The sequence below is a fragment of the Monodelphis domestica genome, chromosome 5 (assembly GCF_027887165.1).
Source record: "Monodelphis domestica isolate mMonDom1 chromosome 5, mMonDom1.pri, whole genome shotgun sequence".
Classification (NCBI taxonomy): domain Eukaryota; kingdom Metazoa; phylum Chordata; class Mammalia; order Didelphimorphia; family Didelphidae; genus Monodelphis; species Monodelphis domestica.
This window is the reverse complement of record NC_077231.1, coordinates 140,928,998-140,949,932: the sequence shown is the minus strand read 5'-3', so window position 1 is coordinate 140,949,932 and position 20,935 is coordinate 140,928,998.

The window sequence follows — 20,935 nt, the reverse complement described above, 5'->3', positions numbered from 1 at the left end:
TTTATATATGGGTGTATTCTTATATATACTTCTAAAGGAGGGTTGTCTCCTCCCATTAGAATGTAAATACCTTGAGAGGTGGACACTATTTCTACATTTTATTTGTATCTCCAGAATACATCAGAGTACATGGCACATGGCGAGCACTTCATAGATGTTTATTAATTGATTGGTTGCTTCATTTAAATTTCATATTAATTTTTTCTGATCCTTTTCTGAATTTTCTGAATCCTTTACATTCAGGAGCCAGAATTTGTTTAACCATTTTCCAATCAATAGTCCTACACTTTGTTTTCAATTCTTTGCCATTATAAAAAAAATGTTTCCATGAATACTTTGGTGAATATGGAAGAATTCTTTTAACTTTGAAATCTGCTGGGCATATAATTATAATGGAATCTCTGGGTTAGAGGATATAAATTTGAAACTTTTTAGCATAATTTAAAATTCCTTTCTAAAATGTTTGGACTAATTCATAGTTCTACTCAATGGGTTTTGGTGTAGGGTGTTTTTTTTTTCTTTACCATCTCTAATAATGACTAGTTCCATCTTTTTGTCCTGATTGCCAATTTGTTTGGCAAACCATCAGAACTATTTTGATTTGCATTTCTCTTAATACTTGGAATTTGTAGTAGGTTTTCATATGATTTTTGATATTTTTTACTTCTTTTGAGATTTGTTTGTATACATCTTTTGAACACTTCTGCACTGGGAAATAGAGCTTGCTCATATATTTGTGGTTGTTTCTGCATAATTAGAATTTTCTCCCCAGAACTCTTTCCCAGCTTTCTATTTTCCTTCTCACATTATGTGCTTATGCTTTAAAGATAAAGTAGTGAGTGTAGCTCCTCCCACTCTCTTTGCTCCCAGGAAAATGGTTGTGGAGGTTGGGAGAGAGCCAGGCAGGAGAATTTTACTTATATGGTATTACTCAGATGTTTTGTTTTTTTTTACTTTTGTTCTTTTATTTCTTCTACTTCAAGTAGTTACTAATAAATCTTATAAAATATAATACTTGGAGTTATTGGATATTAATTTAAATTTTACATTTTCAATATATTCCTTATCAAAGGTATTCCTGGCTGCATTGATTTTGTTTGTGTAAAGCTATTCAATTTTATATAATTGAATTGATCTAGCTTATCTTTAAAAAAAATCCCTTCTAATCATTGTTTTCTACTAGTATAATGCCTGGCATATAATAAATGCTTAACAATTTTTTTCTGATTGGTTGGTTGATGTAAGAATTCTCCTACTAGACATTGCTATGAAAGGTACCTGATTCTCTTCAAATTTCTTTTTCTTTCTTTCTTTTTAAAGTAGTGTAAATTTTTTTCTATTCAGGTTGCATATTGAATTTGAGCTTGTTATCATGTAATGAATAAGGAAGTAAGTCTAACCTTGATTTTTTCCCAAACTACTTTCTCAGAAGTTCTTGTCAAAGAAAGAGTTCTTCAAGTAATTTTAAAAGAACAGATTTATAAGAGAACAGTAATAGCAGTAAGCTGCAAAAGAGCACCCCCCACCTCATTTCAATGAGTCTTTTTCTTTCTTACCTCCATCATAGCTTATCACTCAATGAATCTACAGTTTAGCCCTCATTCACAATCTAGCACCATGTTACTATTGGATTTGGGAGCCTTGAATGAAGGGGTAGCATTTGTGATGTGCTCACTTGTGTCTACCTCTATGGTGTTTACTTACCCTTCTCTTCTTTGGGGGTTGTGGTTTATGGAGCACAGCCTGTTCCTTCTTGGGCTCTGGACTATCTATACACTAGTCTATTTTATCAGGATGAGAGAAAGCACAGTGTTCATTATTGGCTCCCATGACTCATGGACATTTTATCCCACTAGGAGTTCTCTTGGTTATTCTGGAAAGGTGGTTAATGATTTAAAATAGCCATTTGGCAGGAAAACTCCACTTTCATTCATCTGTATAAGTTTCCAACTAATCCTGCATAAGGGACTAGGGTAGGGTTTTATTTGAGTAAACATCCTACAGGTGCATAATGAAAATTTAATTTTTGATCTTTTTAATATCAACAAGAAGAATAGGGAAAGATGGATAATTTTTTAAAAGTGAGAAAAAGTCAGAAATAGAATTTAAACCAATGGTTCCCAACATTTTTTGTTCCATGAATTCCTTGTAATAACAACAAAATGTGTTGTGAACCTTCAGGGTAATTTAATATACTATTCATACAATTATTTATTGCTTACCGAGCTATTAAAGAATTTTTAGAGAGAACCCTTTTGACCATTGTTGTAAACCCAAACCACTAAATGGGAACCACTGATCTAAATCAACAAATTTATTGGCAGATACTCTGTCAGTTTCTATAAGAATTGCAAGGAAGTATAAAATATGGTCCCTGCTTTCAAAGAGTTTATAGTCTAGTTGAAGCAATATATAAGAACATAAAGAATTAATGAACAATAGAAGCCAGTAGTTGATAGAAAGGATAGTGTGGTACAGTAGACTGAGAATCAAGAGACAAATTCAACCCTTTGCCTTGCTACTAATTAGCCGTACAACTGTAGGCAAATAATAACCTCTTTCAGCTTAGCTTCCTCATTTGCAAAAACAAGGGAAGTTGGAATGAATACATGACCTCAAAAGTCCAATAGGGTCTACTTTTGTGATTCTAGAAATAGCCAGGAAATGCTATGATGAATTAACATTACAGGATTTCATAACATGGAGAGGTAACTCTGAACTACTGGGGATGCTATAGAAAGTCAATAGTAGGACTGAAGCCAGAGCTTGAGGTTTTACTAGTTTGTAGACAGGAAGAAAAGGAGCATGCTGAAAGGAAAGAAGAGAAATGGTGTGAGCAAGTTTGGAGAAAAAATTCATAGTAAAAATTACACATAATTAAAACTTCTGTTGAGAAACACTTCTTTTTGAGAGTTACTTCTAGTCAGGGACCCACCGGCGAGACAGTTGTAGGCTTTGAGAGTTCTTTTAGAAGTCTCTAGGCAGAAGTTCCCTCTCCAATTTACACTTTGACTTGGGCCTTAGACTGTTGCTTTACTGTAGAAATACGGACAGTGAGATGATCCAAGGGATGGAGTCAGGAAGACCTGAATTAAAAATCTGGCCTCAAACACTAGCTAGGTGACCCTGGGCAAGTCACCTAACCCTGTTTACCTTTGTTTCTTCATCTGCAAAATGAGTTGGAGAGGGAAATTGCAAACCACTCTAGTGCTTATGCCAAGAAAACCCCAAATGGAGTCACAAACAGTCATACACAACTGAACAATGAGTAATATAACAGTGCCTTGATTACAAAATGCTTTGTTTACCTAGTCTACACATTTTAGACTCCTCCCTGATCCTAATATAAATGCTATTTTGTAATTTAGGCCACCTATATCAAGTAGAAATTCTCTAAATTCCTTTCTGGGCCTTCTGCTAGATAACTCAGGGCCCAGAACAAAATCCTAAGGAATTCTGCCTAATATCTCCTGTTGATTTATCATCAAACCACTGAACAGTCATTCTTTTAAAATGTTTTGTAACTCTGTCCCTAGTCTCATATTCCTCCTCCGATGCCTCATTGAGATGTGAAGGTGATTCTGGGTTGGTTTGGATAGATTCTATGCACCAAATAGAAAAAGGTTTGGTGAGAGACTGTGTGTTGACCAAGAGCTGGCCTGTCTAAATTTAGAGGAAAAAGGAAAAAAGAACCTATATGTTTAAACATTTTTTCCTCATGAGAGGATGGCTGAAAAAGCTGTAGGATATGATAGTAATGGAATATTTTTGTCATAAGAAATGATGAACAAGATCACAAAAAATCTGGAAAGATTTCTGTGGAAAGGAAACTAGACTATTAGTCTATGTCTACACACTTCTATGTAGCTATGCAAAGTGAAGTGAGCAGAACCAGGAGAATGTTGTACATAGTACTAGCCATTTGTATGATGGTCAATTATGAACGATTTAACTATTATCAACAAGACAAGTATCCAGGACAGCTCTAAGAAACTTGTAACAAAAAAGGATCTCTGGTGTCATAGAAGGAACAGATGGAGTTTGAATTCATTCAAAATACATGAATTTCCTCCACAAATTTTTCTCTAGTGTAAGCAATATGTATCTTGTTTCACAACAGTGTAGTATATCAATACATGGGCAACAAGTATTACCTGTTGTATAATTAGAATCTTGTACCCTTGGACTTCATCTCCCAGAATCCCTTTCCATTCATCCTCACGTTGCATCCTTACATTTTGAAGATAAGTTTGTGTAACTCTCCCCCTCCTACACACCCCCTCTCTTTCTCTTCTCCAGCATGCATAGTCTGGGTAAGCTTCTCTTTACTGAAGGTTTTTTTTTCTTTCATCTACTTTAAAAGATTATTAATAAATGTTAGAAAAATATAATACTTGGAGTATTAGATATTCATTTTAATCTTACATTTCTGGCAAGCCACAAAAGGATAGAATCCTTGAAAAAAAAATTTTTAAGAAAGCCTTTCAATAAGGACAGTAAGTTTTTCCTGGTTGTAGGGCTCTGACCACCATGAGAACCAAGAGTGGGATTGCCACATCTCCACAAGCCCTGTGGTCTCCCAGCCTCACTGCCATTCTGGCTCCTGCCCCTCTGTGGATGTCAAACTACTGCTGATGCTCCTGCTCCTGCCAGAGCTGCTGCTGCTGCTGCTGCTGTCACTGCTGTTAATGCTGTTGCACCCCTCCCTTCTGCCCCAGCCTCCCTACCGCTGTGGTGTGCTGGGAGGTCTGAGAGTTGTTTGGAAGCTCCTCCTTGGTCCTGTAGGAAGAATAAGATCCCAGTTCTGTTGGCCATACCCCTCCCCACCCACACTTAGGTTTCAAAAGAACAGTAGCCTCTTCAACACCCAGCTTCCACCTGAGGTGGCTTTTAGACTCCTGACCAGCAAACCCGTGTTATCCAATCTCAGCCCCCTTCTAGCTTCCAAGCTGAATTTTTAAAGCTGATCCTGAGCTCCTGGCTGAGAGGGTTGCCACTGAGGGTTTTTCACAGGGGGGGCCACGTGCTGAGTCAGTGGATTTCAAGCCAATTAAAAAAAAATAAGCCTCTAATATTTTTTTCTTTTTCTCCTGACCAAAAACACCATGAGAAGCCTGTATTTCATATTCAAATATCCTATTGTTCTCCCTGGCAGTTTTGCCCCTGGGGAGAAGGGAAGGGAAAGGAAGGTTACTCATCCAAACCTCTTGACTCTAGGCAGTGCTACTAGGGTAGCACCACCTCTGCACAGGAAGTAGAGATTGCAAGCATGGCCCAGTTTCCTGCTTAACTCAAACAGTTCCTGTTTCTGGAGAGCCTTACCAAGCTCCTGCTGCTTACTGCATTAGGATGCCTTTTCTTACTTCTGTTCATGGGTATATTGATTGGATATCTTGCAGTTGATAGCTTGAGTAATTCAGCTCCCTATACCCCTTTGTCTTTTTTTTGCCTCCCCAAATCTCTGCTATACATCCAATATGGGATTTGTCTACACTATGCCCAGTATGGCTATGGGGAACCCCAGAAGTGTGACCAAAGGAATCTAAATGGATGATGATACTGGGGAGGGGAAGGAACTATAATGAGCTCTTGAGGTGAATTTTAAGCCTTTTCAGACTCCATTGTTTTATTGATGCTAACTCGTTCAGTTTTGTTCCCCTCCTAATAGTGGACAAGTCTCTATTAGAATTGGAGAAAAGGACTCCTAAATTCAATGCTTGTGTCCTATCACACTTATTGTATTTGCTGAGTGTTTGATTTAAAATTCAGTTTTGTTTTTTTAAGTTCACATATTAATCTGATCTATAGTATTCTGTTACACTAAATCATTTTCAACTCCTGTGTTTTGGCTATATATGTTCTGTCACACTGTTTTTACTTGCACCATCCTACCATCTTTATTTGTACCTCCCCTATGACTGTACTGGAAAAAATACCATTGTAAAAGCCCATAGTCAACTTGTACATACCCCTTACAATGGCAAAACCATACATCCTTATGGATGCTGGGTTTGTTACCAGATCTATTGAGGTCACATATTGCCTATACTGCCTTTTGTTCCATTTTGCTTTTGTTAATTGTCACATAGATGATGGCGGCTGGACTCCATCAAACTGATTACAACCTATATATACAACCTTTGGAGAATTTAATGAGATAAATATCTCAATTGATTTTTAAAGGGTTTTCAGATATCTAGTAGCATTCCTACCTCTGACTGATCATTTCCCTGCCTCTGAGTTGTTGTAACAAGAGGTAAGGGTCCATTTGTAGTTGAAATTAAGTACAATAGCACTTTTGTGTTCCCCATCTCTGCATTTATTAAAGATGTAATGGACGAGACATCTGAAGTGATTTTCACTATTTAGACCTTGGCTCCACATTGAAATGGATGGGACATATTGGAAACAGGTCTTTTACACTTTATAGTCTCATACCAGAGGGGGGAAGGTACCCCAAAAAGGGACTTGGCTACCCTGTAATGGGTTATTATCTCATCTGGGAGGTGTGAAGGATTTTTCTGGGAAGCCTAGTAGCTTCTGATTGGGTTTTTATATTTGTTACTCTTCAGCTTACTTTCCCCTTCCACCAGAATGATCTAAATTTTTGGTGACATTTTTATACCCAAAGGTTTTCATCAGCAGTACAGAGGCTTCTGTGTGTTTTTTTCCCCTGGGATCCTCTGCCAAACTTTTGAATGATGGCAGTAATAGGCTGTTAAAAATATCTCAGCTAAGGTTGAAAGACTGACTAGATCTATAGAACTTGTGACAAGTATCCATGAACTTCAGAGGTTTTTTAAATGTCACACAGCAAGTGGATATATAGACTCATGTGAATCCTAATGATAGCAGATTTCTTTGCTATTGTCATGAAGGGGGTATTTGGGAGGAATTTTGTTATTTCTTTGAATGTGCATTAACTGCTGTACTATTGTTTTATAAAGCTGTTACTTAGTGAAAATCATTTGCATTCATACTGTGGATCATGGCCAAGTTAACAAGGAAATGGATCTCATTTTTTTGAGTGAGAAACCTTTGTATTCTACCTCTCCTTGACTGACACAGTATGTCACTGATTCCAAGCTATATATATTCAATTTTTAAAACATTTTAATTTTGTTATTCTTTTTCTTGTCTGTGCAATACAGTATTTGAGTTTTCTTCTTTTTTCTTTCATTTTTTTGTACTTAAAGCACATGTTACCAGTATTAAGGTTTTGTGTTTTTTTTGCACTATATTTAAAATGTCCATTAGCTCTAATATCAATGCATACCCAAAAGCTTTAGACTATGGAAACAGTGCCATTGATTGATTAAAAATTATGGGACTTTGCTTAATGATTGTGTCTGATTCCAGGAGGAAACACATAAGAGTCACTGCACAGTGCCAATTGAGCACACAGTCAAGGAAACCAACCAATCCCAGTGGGATTGATGAGATTCTGCGCCAAGCGTATTTGAACTTGCTTGAGGTTCAAGGTTGTGGCTATTTGACATATGTTAGACATAGGACTTACTGATCCCATATTCTACCAAGCACCTCACTTTGACTGCCATCCTGGCTCCCCTATCTCTGAGAGAAAAGGTAAAATCAGGCCATGGAATGCTATTTCATATTTGCTGCTAAAATCTAGTCCCTTTTCTGTCTTTCATAGCATGGCAAATTTTCTGTAGTCCTGGCTGATGTGAATTTTAGATTTACTCCACCCTGCTTAGTCTTTAGAATTCTAGCAACCAGGAATGTATACACACCCTCTTAAGGATTAACTGTGATGAGGATGGCCTGTGACTGATATGTGCTAGCAAGTGACAAATCAGAAACAACTGACAGACCCCCTGAGCTGTCCTAAACCAAGCTTAAGCTACCACTGGTACATGTGAGATGTCTGAAGTGATGTAAAGAACTGCCTATTTATTTCGTGTCACTTCTTTTCTCCCTCTCTCTCTCTCTCTCTTGGCAAGGTTGGTCTCTCTTGGTGATGTTGGACTCTCGCGGTGGCATTGGGAGCTCTGGGAGGCATTTTGACGTGCTTGTGGCATTTATCTCTGTAGTGTGGTTTAAGTGAGATGTCTTCCCTGAGTGACCTTGGTGAGTGGTTAGGCTGATCCCTCCTTCCTTTGACCTCCTGAAAGGTACTGTCCTTTGAGGAAGCCCCTCATCTTGGATGAGACCTTGTGGCTGGAAGCTGAGCTAGATTTAATCTTCTGAGAAGGCCTCTTGGCTGAGTCCTCTGAACTTCCCTTGGCTTAGGTTAGGCCGGAGAATTCTTATACCCTTTCCTCCCTCTTCTCCTTCTAAATTTCTTCCTTCTATTGTAATTAAACCACCATAAAAATCCCAAACTGACTTGAGTATTTTATTGGGATTGAATTTTAATCCCTGGCGACCACTAATATATTCAGTCAACAACCCTAATTTTATCCCTAATACTGATGATTGGGTAAGTGCATAATTGCTACTACAGGCTTATGTGACATATATCACTTTAATTGGGTCCTGATTCAAGAACCTGTTATAGGTTTATTTTTCCTTAACTTAAAATTTTTACACATAAGACTTTGATAGTTTATATTTCATGCAGAATCTATTTTTTCTCTTTTATTTTGATTTTTTTTATGTTTTTTATTTTCTTATGGCAATTGATTCATATACCTCATAACTCAGCCATGTATCCCTGTGTGATCCCTGTTTGTCAATATCCTCCTGGGGTGGGGGGCAGGGGAGGGGAGATTGGGTTATTATCCTATGATGCAAAGTTTAAATTCTTTTGAGAGTAATTATAGGATAAGAAACTTGCTACCTCCCCAAGTCCAGAAAGTGAACTGTTTGGAGAAGTCACCATAAAGATGCCTGCAGAAACCACACACTGTACCAGAAGATCCAGAGTGAACTTTGGGATGTGGTTATTTGAACTGTAGAGGGTTGAACACATTTGTTTTGAACATGATTATGCCAAATGGGACTGCTCCTTATTTGTTTTTTTGTCAGTGTAGCAGTCATTGATTTTGTTCTTTTTCTCTTTTATTTCCCTTTTATCCCCAAATTATTGTAATTTCCCTTTAGAAACTGCAATATTATATATACCTTTAGTTAAAAAATCTTTAGAGATATAAATTGATTATGTTTAAAATGATCCAATGGGGAGACTAGTCTCCCAAAGGATCACAGAGAGGAATGTGTAATTAGAATCTTTAACCCCTGGACTTCATCTCCCAGAATCCCTTTCCCTTCATCCTCATGTTGCGTCCTAACATTTTGAAGATAATTTGTGTAACTCCACCCCCTCCACCTTTTTTCCCACATGTGTGGTCTGGGTAAGCTTCTCTTTACTGAAGGTTTTTTCCTTTTGTCTACTTTAAGTGATTATTAATAAACCTTATAAAATATAATACTTGGAGTATTGGATATTAATTTTAATATTACACTGTCTTCTTGGAGAGGGAGACAGGTGGGAAGAAGCAAGAAAACATGGATTGTAAAATATCAGAAAGGGAACTTTAAAAATTGTACTGACATGCAATCTGGAAAAAATTAAAAAATAAGATAATCAATTGTGGGGCATGATATAGAAAGCAACATATGTATATTCTTAAATAACCCATAAGCATATGTGAACCCTTAGGTAAGACAAACAGTAAAAACATTATAAACAACAACAAAAATTAGAGGGGGTCATTATTCCAAGAGTCTCAAAGTGATGAAATTTTTGGCCTCTGAAACTTTCAAACCAACTACTAAGTTATACAAAAATTGGTATAGTCCTCAGTGGAAAGAGTACCCTCAGCAATGAAATCATGGGTCCTAAAAAATGGATAGATTCCCATAATAAGGCAGGTTGGTATAGTGATAAAAAGCCAGCCTGAAAGCCTGGACAAATCTCAGTTCAAGTTTCACCTTTTTAACTTATTGTCCATGTAATTCTAGATAAGGAAACCCTAACCACTTTAGGCAACTCTTTAGGACTCCAAGTTACAGAAATGGTGATCTTCATGGGAAGAGAGAATCTCTGCATCTGGAAATTCCCTACATCAATGAAATCACAGATCTAGTCCTTATTCCAATAATATAGGAATATTACTATGCTAATAAGAGAGAAAAGGCAGAGGCATGTAGAGAACTGAAAGTTCATTAAGTTAACTACAGAGAATTCTTTTATTTTTGTGAGATATTGCACAGTATTCAGGAAGACTAAGAATGGCTATGAATTTGCATTATGTCTTTGGAGAAATAATGTTTTCTGCTGCTGTTTATTTTGGGGGGATAGTTGTGTCCATTGCTCAGATCATAAATGATATTCGTTACAATAACTTCGAAGGGTATATTTAGCACATTCCTATCCAAAAGGACAAAGTAATCCTTTAAATCAGATGTTAGTTTTTGTTTTCCATTAGTTAATCCTTTCCTCTCCCTGCCTTCTTAATGGGCAATATTTTTTCTTTGAAAAAGTTTTCCTCTTCTAGAATAAATTGGTCTAAAAACATGAATTGGTTGGAATTAGTTGAAATCTTAATCTTTGTCATGGAAAATCTCTCAAAACCTGCAGAATCCTTTCTCCCTACTGTGGAAAAGAGAGGAAATTTAAAAAAAAAGAGAGAGGAAATAATAATTTCTAATTTCCTCTCTTTTTCACACTACCCATTTCAGCAGTGTTTACAGAAACACAACCAGATTTTTACTGAGGCAAGAAAGAAAATTCTAGTCCTTTGTTACCAACATCTTCATTTTCAAAAGTGGAAGTAGCAGGAATTATCATTTCAGAAATATTGGCAATCATAAAAACTAATTTCCTTTCTAAAAGTTTGAAACAAATTACATTTGGAGTCTATCCTTGAGTATAGTTTTTAAGATACCATTTGTGACCAGTCATTTAATACTAAATAATATAAGAATATAATTCTTTCTGTGTTGTCCATACGTTCCCAATAATGCTCCTTCCTTTAAAATTAAACTCTAGATACTTGAATGAAGTTAATTCAGTTTGTTTTTCCAGTAGATGGCACTATATATCAAGGCTTTACAGATTTCACTATGCTAGTACTTTTATCATTTCCTTTTATTATCAGTGGTGTTAGTAGTAGAGTAATAGTAGTAGTAGTAGTAGTAGTAGTAGTAGTAGTAGTAGTAATAGTAATATTTTAAGTAGCCAGACCCTCATGGCCATCATTTGGGGCTCCCATGATAAAAGAAGTCAGTCATTCCCACCAAATAGCAACCATTTGTTATCCATAAATATGGCAAGCCAGCCTATCTGAAGCAATGGGGCATTCTGCAGGAAAGACAGGAGGCATCCTAGGCCATCACCACCATCTTGGCAGTCAGTCCATCAAGGGTCCTGGGTCCAAGAGTTTTGGTAATAGAAGTATCCTCTGAAGAATCAAACCAGACCCACAGCCACCACTGAAGGGAGAAATCACTGCAGAGAAAGCCCCCCACCCCATCCCATCCCTTCCTCATTACCATCAAAAACAACTGCTGAATGATGGCCACCAACTGGCAGATAGGACCCAAGAGCCCTGGTGGTGTCAGCAGCTCTCAGGTCCTCAGTCCTTCTTCCAGCACATTCTTCAGTGTCATTATCTGGAGAAACAACTTCTATGAGAAAGGGTTAGCCCTCCCCACTGACTGCAAACCAACCCACAGAGCAAGCACTGAGACACCCTGAGAAAAAGATAGGAAGCCACGTGTGTCAAGCAAGTCAAAATATTCCACTACCATCTTTTTGACATGCATCTCTTCTCAGCCCTTGATGGAGACAGTTCAAGATCCTGAACCCAAAGGCCTTGGGAGTAACAGTGCTTCTAGCCTGTTGGCCTTAGCCATCATCCTGAGGAGCAGTCACACAGCTATTGGAGATCCCCAAAAGAAAATCATTGCCACCAAAGTTCCTGGCACTCTTAAATGGCTCAACACCAGAAACTGATAGGATTGCATCATTGGAAAGGACATGAAAGAAGAGACATCAGCCTTTCTATTTCCCCCTAAGGACAATGGGGCCATTCCATCCAACTTGCCCCCAAATCTCCCATCTATGTCATCTTCTCCATTCGAATGGGAGCTCCCTGGGAGAAGGGACTCTTACTTTTGTTTGTATCCCTAGCACTTTGTACAGTAAATGCTTAATAAATGCTTCATTCGTGTATTGGATAATCGGAAAGCATAGTCACTGACTTACAGAAAACCCCCCACGAATGCTCTGGAATCTTTGAAGATATGATAGAACAATACTCTTATGGTAGCAGAACATAGATACCACCTAGCCTGCATATAGATATAGGTGTATATATATTGTGTAGGTGATCATTTAATAAAATTGTTGTACTTCCAAAATGGAAACTGTCATCTACGTTTAATACTAAATACTAGATGCATTTAATGCTAAATACTAACTAGATCAATACTACATTCTGCATTTAATACTAAATGCATTTAATGCTAAATACTAACTAGATCAATACTAAATTCATGCATTTAATAGTAAATGCATTTAATGCTAAATATTAACTAGATCAATACTAAATTCTGCATTTAATACTAAATGCATTTAATGCTAAATACTAACTAGATCAATACTAAATTTCTACATTTAATGCTAAATACATTTAATGCTAAATACTAAATAGATCGATACTAATTTCTGCATTTAATACTAAATAAAATTGCATTTAATGCTAAACATTAAACTGAATACTAAATACTAAATCTGATATGGATTTATGGTCACTTGGTTTAATTTAATTCAGTCTACTTTTATGTTGTAGTCTGAAGGGTCTCCTGATAGTTTTGTACCTTGACAGATTCACACCTGGGTCAGTTAGTTTTTAATAGGAACCCTTCCTCCCCCAAGACAAACAAATAAATCTTCCATGGCCAAACTGTATCTTTAATCCCTTTTAGCTTTTCATAAATGTGTACCCTTTGTCAAAGACAGCAGAGGTAAAAGAATGGATAGGCAAAACAACCCATACTATTAAAGAACCACACAAGTGTATATCCCACTGAGTATTGGACAGAGCTTATCACCTGTTTGCAAAGGGTAGTATACTTTAAAATACTGGTATTACATATTACAGTATATTATGCTGTATATTCCAAAGGAGTGTAAGATTTATTCAGTCCTATTGAGCTTGAATGGTTAGAAATACAGACTTACCAGGAGATTTTTGTTTGTTTTCTAAAGAATAGCCTAGTTGAGTCTGGAAAGATTCTTCACCAAAAGGTTGGCAACCAGATTTTGGCCAAAGCAACTCAGGAAGCTCCAGTTCCCAAGGAATATTTCTAATCAGTGGAGGGAGCTGAAATTAGTAAACTAGTGTTATATAGAGACTGGGTAGTGAAAGGAATAGAACACTGAACAAACACTGGCCCTGTATTCAGGGAGAACCAATTTAATAAAAATCTATGCTAATAAGATCTGGCTTCAGGTATTATAGGTATTTATTATGTGACCCTGGGTAAGTCACTTAACTTTTGTTTGCCTTGGTTATGTGTTATATATAGTCATATATATATATATATATATATATATATATACATATATATGAGGATATGAGGATATGTAAAATGGGAATAATAGTACCTGCCTCTCAGGATTCTTTAAAGATAAAATGAGATAATATCTGTAAAATACTTTGTATACCTTTAAGCTATAGTTATTTATTGTTTTTGGTCATGTCCATCATCACCCCATTTGGGGTTTTCTTGTCAAAGATACTGGAGTGGTTTTCCATTTCCTTCTTCAGCTCATTTTACAGATCAGGAAACTGAGGCAAACAAGGTTAAGTGACTTGCCTAAAGTTACACAGCTAGTAAGTATCTGACTTTGAATTTGAATTTAGGAAGAGGAATCCTCCTGACTTCAGACCTAGAACTCTATCCACTGTACCACCTAACTAATCCACTATTATTATGTAGTGTATTAACATTAAAAAAGGGGCTTGAACATAAGTACATTGGAGTCTCTGCATTCAAATACATATGACAGAAGCTATAGAAGTTTGTGACTGATTTCCATCAGAGAATTTATCTTCCTTAGGGAAAAAAGGAATCATTCATCAAATCTGACATACTTGAAAGTAAACCATACTAACTCTAAATAAATGTCATTGGAAAGTCCAGACATCCTGTATTTTTTCTTAATATGTGCTAGAAGCTGTTTATCTAATAAGGAAAGGAATTCCTTAGGGTCATGAAGACTATAGTCCTGGGACTTTGATAGTTGTTATATTCAATCAACAAGCATGTTATTTATCAATCAACCTACCAATACTTATTAAGCAAAACAAATACTGGGCTAAGTGCTAGGGATACACAGAAGAAAACCAAAAACAGTTCCTGCTTTTAAGGAGCTTATATTTTCATGGGGGATATATATATATATATATATATATATGGACATAAAGATATATTTTGAGAGACTCTGATCAATGGTTTAGTGACTTTTTCCATCAGGTTGCCACAGAATTGGGACAGAGAAAGAGACAGAGACATCATGATATGGAGGGGAAAGCTTTGGACTTGGTATTGAGAGGGCTTGAGTTTAAATGCCACCTCACTTATTAACTATTTATATGTTATTAAACAAGTCACTTAATCTGTCTGGTCTCTTCTTTCCTCATGTGCAAAATGAAGGGGTTAGATCCAATCACCTCAAAGGTTTCTTTCAGCTCTAAATCTGTGATCCTATGATTCTTTTTCCTCCCTCATTTTTGGGCCTAGGATTTAAACTTTTCTCCTACTTATAGAGAAAAAATAAAGTTAAGGGAAGATTCATAGAATCATAGAACTTCAGAATTAGAAGGGAGCTCTCTGGCCATATGAGTTCAACTCATAGCCAAAAAAAGAATTCCCACTCCAATATATTCTATAAGCTTTTGCTTGAAAACCCCTATTGAGGAGCAAACTACTACACCCTGAGATAGCTCATTCCACTTTGGAGGTGATGTCTGCCTTTGAATAGAGATTGAATTTTCAAATCTTTGCACTGGAAGGTACTTGGGCATCATCAAGTCTGACAGCATCCTTTTACTGATGAGGAAAACTGAAACCCAGACAGAGTTAGGTAACTTGTCTAAAAGGACACCTGAATATTAAATGACAGAGATGTCATTAGGCATTCTGAATCTTCCACTTTAATTCTTTTTATGCTCTGTTTGACAAATGTTTATTTTGGGAGGAGGGAAAAGAGGAATGAGAGATGGAGTAAGATGGGGAGGAATCTCTCTACATCTCAGATCTCCCAAGAAAACAAACAAACCCTAAGTGAGATTCTGATACATTACTATAGTAGAAAACAGGTAAGGTAATGATTGACAAATGCATTTAATGCTGCCATGGAGGAAATCTGGAACCAAGTCCAAGCTGAAGAGCGATCTATAGATAATGAAGTCCTCTAGATGTTCTTCTTTGCCAATGACATGATGATTAGGTCAAGTTCCTTTAGAGAGGAAGTATCATGAACAGAGATGAGTAAGTACGAACCTTAGGCAAAACAATTTCTTAGGGGAGAAGGAACTAGCAAATGTAGTAATCAGGATAGACCTCATACAAGAAGAGGCACTTGAAATAAGTCTTGATTGAAGGTAGAGTTTCTAAGAGGCAGAGTTGAAAAAAAGGGGCATTTCAGGCTAAGAAGAAAGGTAATGAATGCTAAGAGATGAAAATGGGGAATGGAATGTTATGGGCACATAATAGCTAGTAGGCTAGTTTGGCTAGAATAAGACTGAATGGCTTTAAATATCAAACAGAGGAGTTTGTATTTGAACTTGAATTAATAGGGATCCACTTGAGTTTATTGAGAAGAAAAGTAATATAGTCAAACCTAAGCTTAGGAATATCAATTTGGTAACTGATGGATGGATTGGAAAGGAAGATGAATAGAGGATAGATTGGAAAAAGGAAGAGTTTGGGAAGCCAATTAAGGGGTGATTACAATAATTTTTGTAAGAGATGATTAGGTTCTAAACAAGGGTCCTATGAATAGAGAGAAGGGAATGGATGTGACATATGTTGTAGAGATAGAATCACATGACCTGTAAACTGATTAAATATGGTGAATGAGGGAAATGGAAGAGTCAGAGAATATTCTGAGGTTGCAGACCTGGGTGAATGAACATATGGAGGTATCCCCAATAGAAATAGGGAAATTAGGTACAGAGGAGGATTTTGGGGAGAAAGAATAATGAGTCTTATTTTGGATATTTCAAATTTAAGATACCTTCATGACAACCATTTGGAAATGACCAACAGGCTTTTGGAGATACGGGATGGGAACACAAGTAAAAGATTAGGTCAGTACATATTAATGTGGGAATCATCAGCATGGAGATGATAGCAGAACACATGGAAGCTAATCAGATCACTAAGAAAATGTTCAGAGAAGAGAAAAAGGTCTGGGACAAAGTCCTGGAGAACATCCATGCCATGGGATGATCAATGAAGAAACTGTGCAGAAGAGGCAGTCTGGTAGGAGGAGAATTCATCAAGAGCCATGTCATAAAAACTCAAAGAAGAGGAGGAAGGACATGGTCCATGGTTTCAAATTCTGTAGAAAGGTCAGAAAGAATAAGACAAAATTGGAATTGGCAATTAAGAAATCAGTTGTGATAAGGTAGTAAGATAGATTGTAAAGGTCTGAGAAGAGAGTAGAAGAAGACATAGAAACAAGAATAAATATTTTTCAAGCACTTTGAAAGATATTTTATATATATAAGGACATATAGTTGGAATGATAAGATCAAGAGAAGGTTATTTAAGGCTGGAGAACCTGTGCATGTTTGTAGGTAATAGATAAGGAATCAGAAGATAGTGAAAGATTAAAAATAGAGGAAGGGGAAATGATTGTATAGGCAAGCTACGATAATAGAAAGGAGTGGGTGAATTCAAGGACACATGTCCCATTAATTGAGAGAATGTTATTGAAAAATGTAAAGGTCAACCTTTATCATTTGCTTAATTCAGAAGCAAATCAAGAAATGTTGGGAGATGAAGTCAAGAGGTTCTGAAATGTGTAACATGAGAGAAGATGTAGTTCACAATGAATGACTACTTTCTTAGCAAAATTATGAGGTGAGGTCCTCTGTTGAGAGGGAGGAATGAGGATATAGTTTTAGAGGCAATGCTTAGCACAGAAGAAAAGTTTTAGAAGAATCTGCCTGTGAGGCAGATAGTCAATTAGAGAAGATGTGCTGAAGTGGAGATTCAGATGAAATTAGATAATTTCATATTTATTATATAAATTATATATATATATAATTATATATAAATTATATATAAATTATATAAATATATAAATATATATTATATAAAAATACATATTTCTAGTGGACCCAGATAGCACTAAGTGACTTTTGTAGCACTAATTCAGCAGCATGAGTAATAATAGTGAAGGTGAATAGTGAGGAGGATATCCTCTTAGTAAGGCATTGAGTAGATAGGACAAAGGGCAACGGAGGTTGTGTAGAGGACAGTCTTCAAAGAACTCAAAATAAGTATTTTGGAGGAAAGTGGTTATATTTGGTCAGGCTGTAAAACATTAGAGCTACAAAACAGAAATGGAGTAAAAGTTATCAACAGACAAATGTATGTGTATAAAAGGAAGATGGAAGAAAGAAAAGATAAACTATATGCCAGTTTCTTTGCTAAGTGCTGGGGTACAAAGAAAAGCAAAAACAGTCCTTACCTTCAAGGATCTAATAATCTAATGGTGACAATATTTTTATTTATAAATGACATGATTCATCAAACTAAAGGAACAAATTTTACATTTTATTAAAATTAATTAAGCTTTACTGTAAAAAGAGAAAGGAAAAATAGAAATTAAGCACAATATTGTTTGAGAAATTAGGATGAGCTCAGGAACACCTGGCATGTCATTGGAGGGAACAACGACCCCACCCACTGAGAATACAGGTGTTCTGAGATATTAGATTAGATCATAGAATCCACTCTGTAGCACCCATCCTGAGGCCCCTGTTGTCCTGATTAGAGTAAATCACAAGGTTCAGTACAGTTAGCTGGCCCTATCTATCTTTTATTTTACTCTTGGACCATCTTCTTGTCTGCTACTCTCTCTCCCTTCCCCTCTCCCCTTCACAAAATCTCTCCACCTGCCAATTCTGGAACCATAATCAATTCAATACTGTCATGGAAAAGGTATGCCATTCTATTCTCCTCTAATCATCATTCCCGTGACTTTCCAGACCAAAATACCCTGAAATGTCCACCACTTTTGGTAAGATTTGTTGTTTTCTTTCTTATATTCCAGCACTCAATATAGTGCTTAGCACATTGAAAACAATGTCTCCTTCCCTTCTTTTCCCTTTCCCTCCCACCCTCCCTCCTTCTCTTCCTTTTCTTCCTCCCTCCCTCTCTCCCTCCCTTCCTTCCTTTCCTTCCTTCCTTCCTTCCTTCCTTCCTTCCTTCCTTCCTTCCTTCCTTCCTTCCTTCCTTCCTTCCTTCCTTCCTTCCTTCCTTCCTTCCTTCCTTCCTTCCTTCCTTCCTTCCTTCCTTCCTTCCTTCCTTCCTTCCTTCCTTCCTTCCTTCCTTCCTTCTCTCCCTCCCTCCCTCTCTCATTTCATATTTTTAGAGCTAAAAGGGACCTTGGAAACTATATAATCTAACTCCTTTTTCTGATGAGGAAACAGATCTAGAGAAGTTGCCTGCTATCATAAAGGTGATATACTTCAGAGATAGTATTTGAACCCAGGTTTTCTGACTCCAGTTAGTATTCTTTGATCCTGGGAAGTACTAAAGTTTTCCACTGGTTGGTTTTGATAAAATTTGAGCTTTTTTTTTTCTTTTGTTCTAAGCTAACACTTTAAGCATGTGGTCATATTTGAGTCACTGGTATATTAGGGGGAAAAAAATGATGGCTTCTCTCCCATACGACATTTATCTTCTTCAGTGGGGAAAGATAATTTAGGAGAGGCAGAGCTATGAGTCAGTTGTCCCAGCTCTTCCCATGAAGTAAAGATTAATATCATAAGAGATGTTATCCTGGATCTTTCGTATAAAGCATCTACATATAGATGTGATAGTATCTAGATTTTGATCTCAAAGGGATCCCAGGGGTTATCTGAGTCAGTCTCCCTTATTTTATAGATGGGGTAATGGAGGCCCAAATAGGTTAAATGCTTTGCCCTCAGTCATAATGTAATCAGTGACACAGCAAAGATTCTGTGCTGCCCTTCATCACCTTTGAGGTGATACTTGGGAGGATGAAGTATGCTTAGCATGAGTGAGAAATATGTCTTTTGACTTTCATTTTTATTTCCAAAAAAAATGATCCACTGGCTATGCATTACTAAATTTCAGTTTAAAACTTATAGCATATAAAGTGTTAAGGACATGATAAAAAACATAATTTTTAATGTAGTGTATGTAGCACTATGAATCCTGAAAGTTTTTCAAAGACTTACAAATAACACTTTAAAAAATACAGCTTTGTTTTGAAAGGAGTAACTTGCAGTTTATGGTCACATGGCAGACAGTGAAATAAAAATTTTAATCTATGGGTATGGTAAATGCTTATTGCTATATTTAGGGTAAATGTTTAACATTGTACATAGGGATTGGTGGTATTAATGGTATTAATCATAATGGGGTTTGGTTGGCTAAATCTCCTTTCATTGAAAGTATAATTCCCAATAAAAAGCACATTAAGTCTCCTTGACTTGGGAAAAGCATCCGTGGGTTTTGCCAATGTTTTAGCTTTGGCCAGTTATTCTTTTTTTTTGGTGGGGGGTGCGGTTAATTGATTTACTGTGGCTCCTAACACTGAATATCTATATCCCCAATGTACCTACTTGTGAAATAAAAATTAAAGTTGGAAGGTATTGGAATGGGAGGAAGGGGCCACTTTAATTGCCTCAGGGAATCACCTAACCAATTTTCATCTTTCTCATTGGTGTCCTTGGAAAAAGGAGAATGGGGAAGAAGTTTAAGGAAGAAAACCAAGGAACTTCCAAAAGCCATGAAGGAACAAGTAGAAAAAACAAAAGAAGGCTCAAAGGGAAAATGGAGCTTCAGGCTTCTGCTCTAAAAATGGAAATACTTTTATGTGACTGCCAAATATATAGATTATACTCTTAAAAGTTGGACATAGTTACCTTTAGTTAATAATTTGTATAGGGACAACCATGAAACCCTGTTATGTGTAGCTATTTTAGGTGTCACCCTCCCTGAACTAAATGGAATTAAATGCGACTCTTATAACACTTTAGGCACAGGTGTCAGGTATCTTAACCACCAGGGTCTCAATGCTAATATAAATGAAGAAGCATTTAGAATTGGTCCAGTTCGCATACATTGGTAAACTGTAACAGCTGTCTGTCTGGGGACTGAATGTTCTTTGCCTATCTGTTCACTCTGTTGAGAAGGACTTTTCCAGACCCGTAGAAGTCCAGGAATTGGATGGGAAAGACTGGAGATAATAGAATGAGTAGCTTTCCATTGGCTTCTCACACCCCATCCCACGGCTGCAAGGACGCACTTCAGACCGGGAGAGAAAGCCTCCCCCCACCCCGAGAAAACACCCGGACTTCGGAGCAGTGTCTGGGAAGCTGAAAGGGCAGCCTTTGGCCAGCCTCTCTGAAGATGGAAAGAAGGGTTCCGAGAGTCCACCCCAGTGAATTGGGGCAGTGCTAAGGGAGTGCGCCGGCTGAAGCAGGGCTTAGCAAGTAAAACTTTAAGGCTCCCACGCGTACCGGGACCAGCTCTAGAGCCATTTGACTTGCTGCCATCTCTGGGTTTCGCCCTGATCTTCCTTCCACACGCTGCGACCAATGCGCACAAGGTCATTCTCAGCTCCTCCGCGGTGTAGCGATATACTAGGATGGGGAAATGCTGGTCTCAGGAGCCTGGCTCCATTCTCTTAGCTGATCGGGCTGTGAACGTCCGTGACTTTTGTTGCCCACAAGGGTCCCAGCTATGCAAA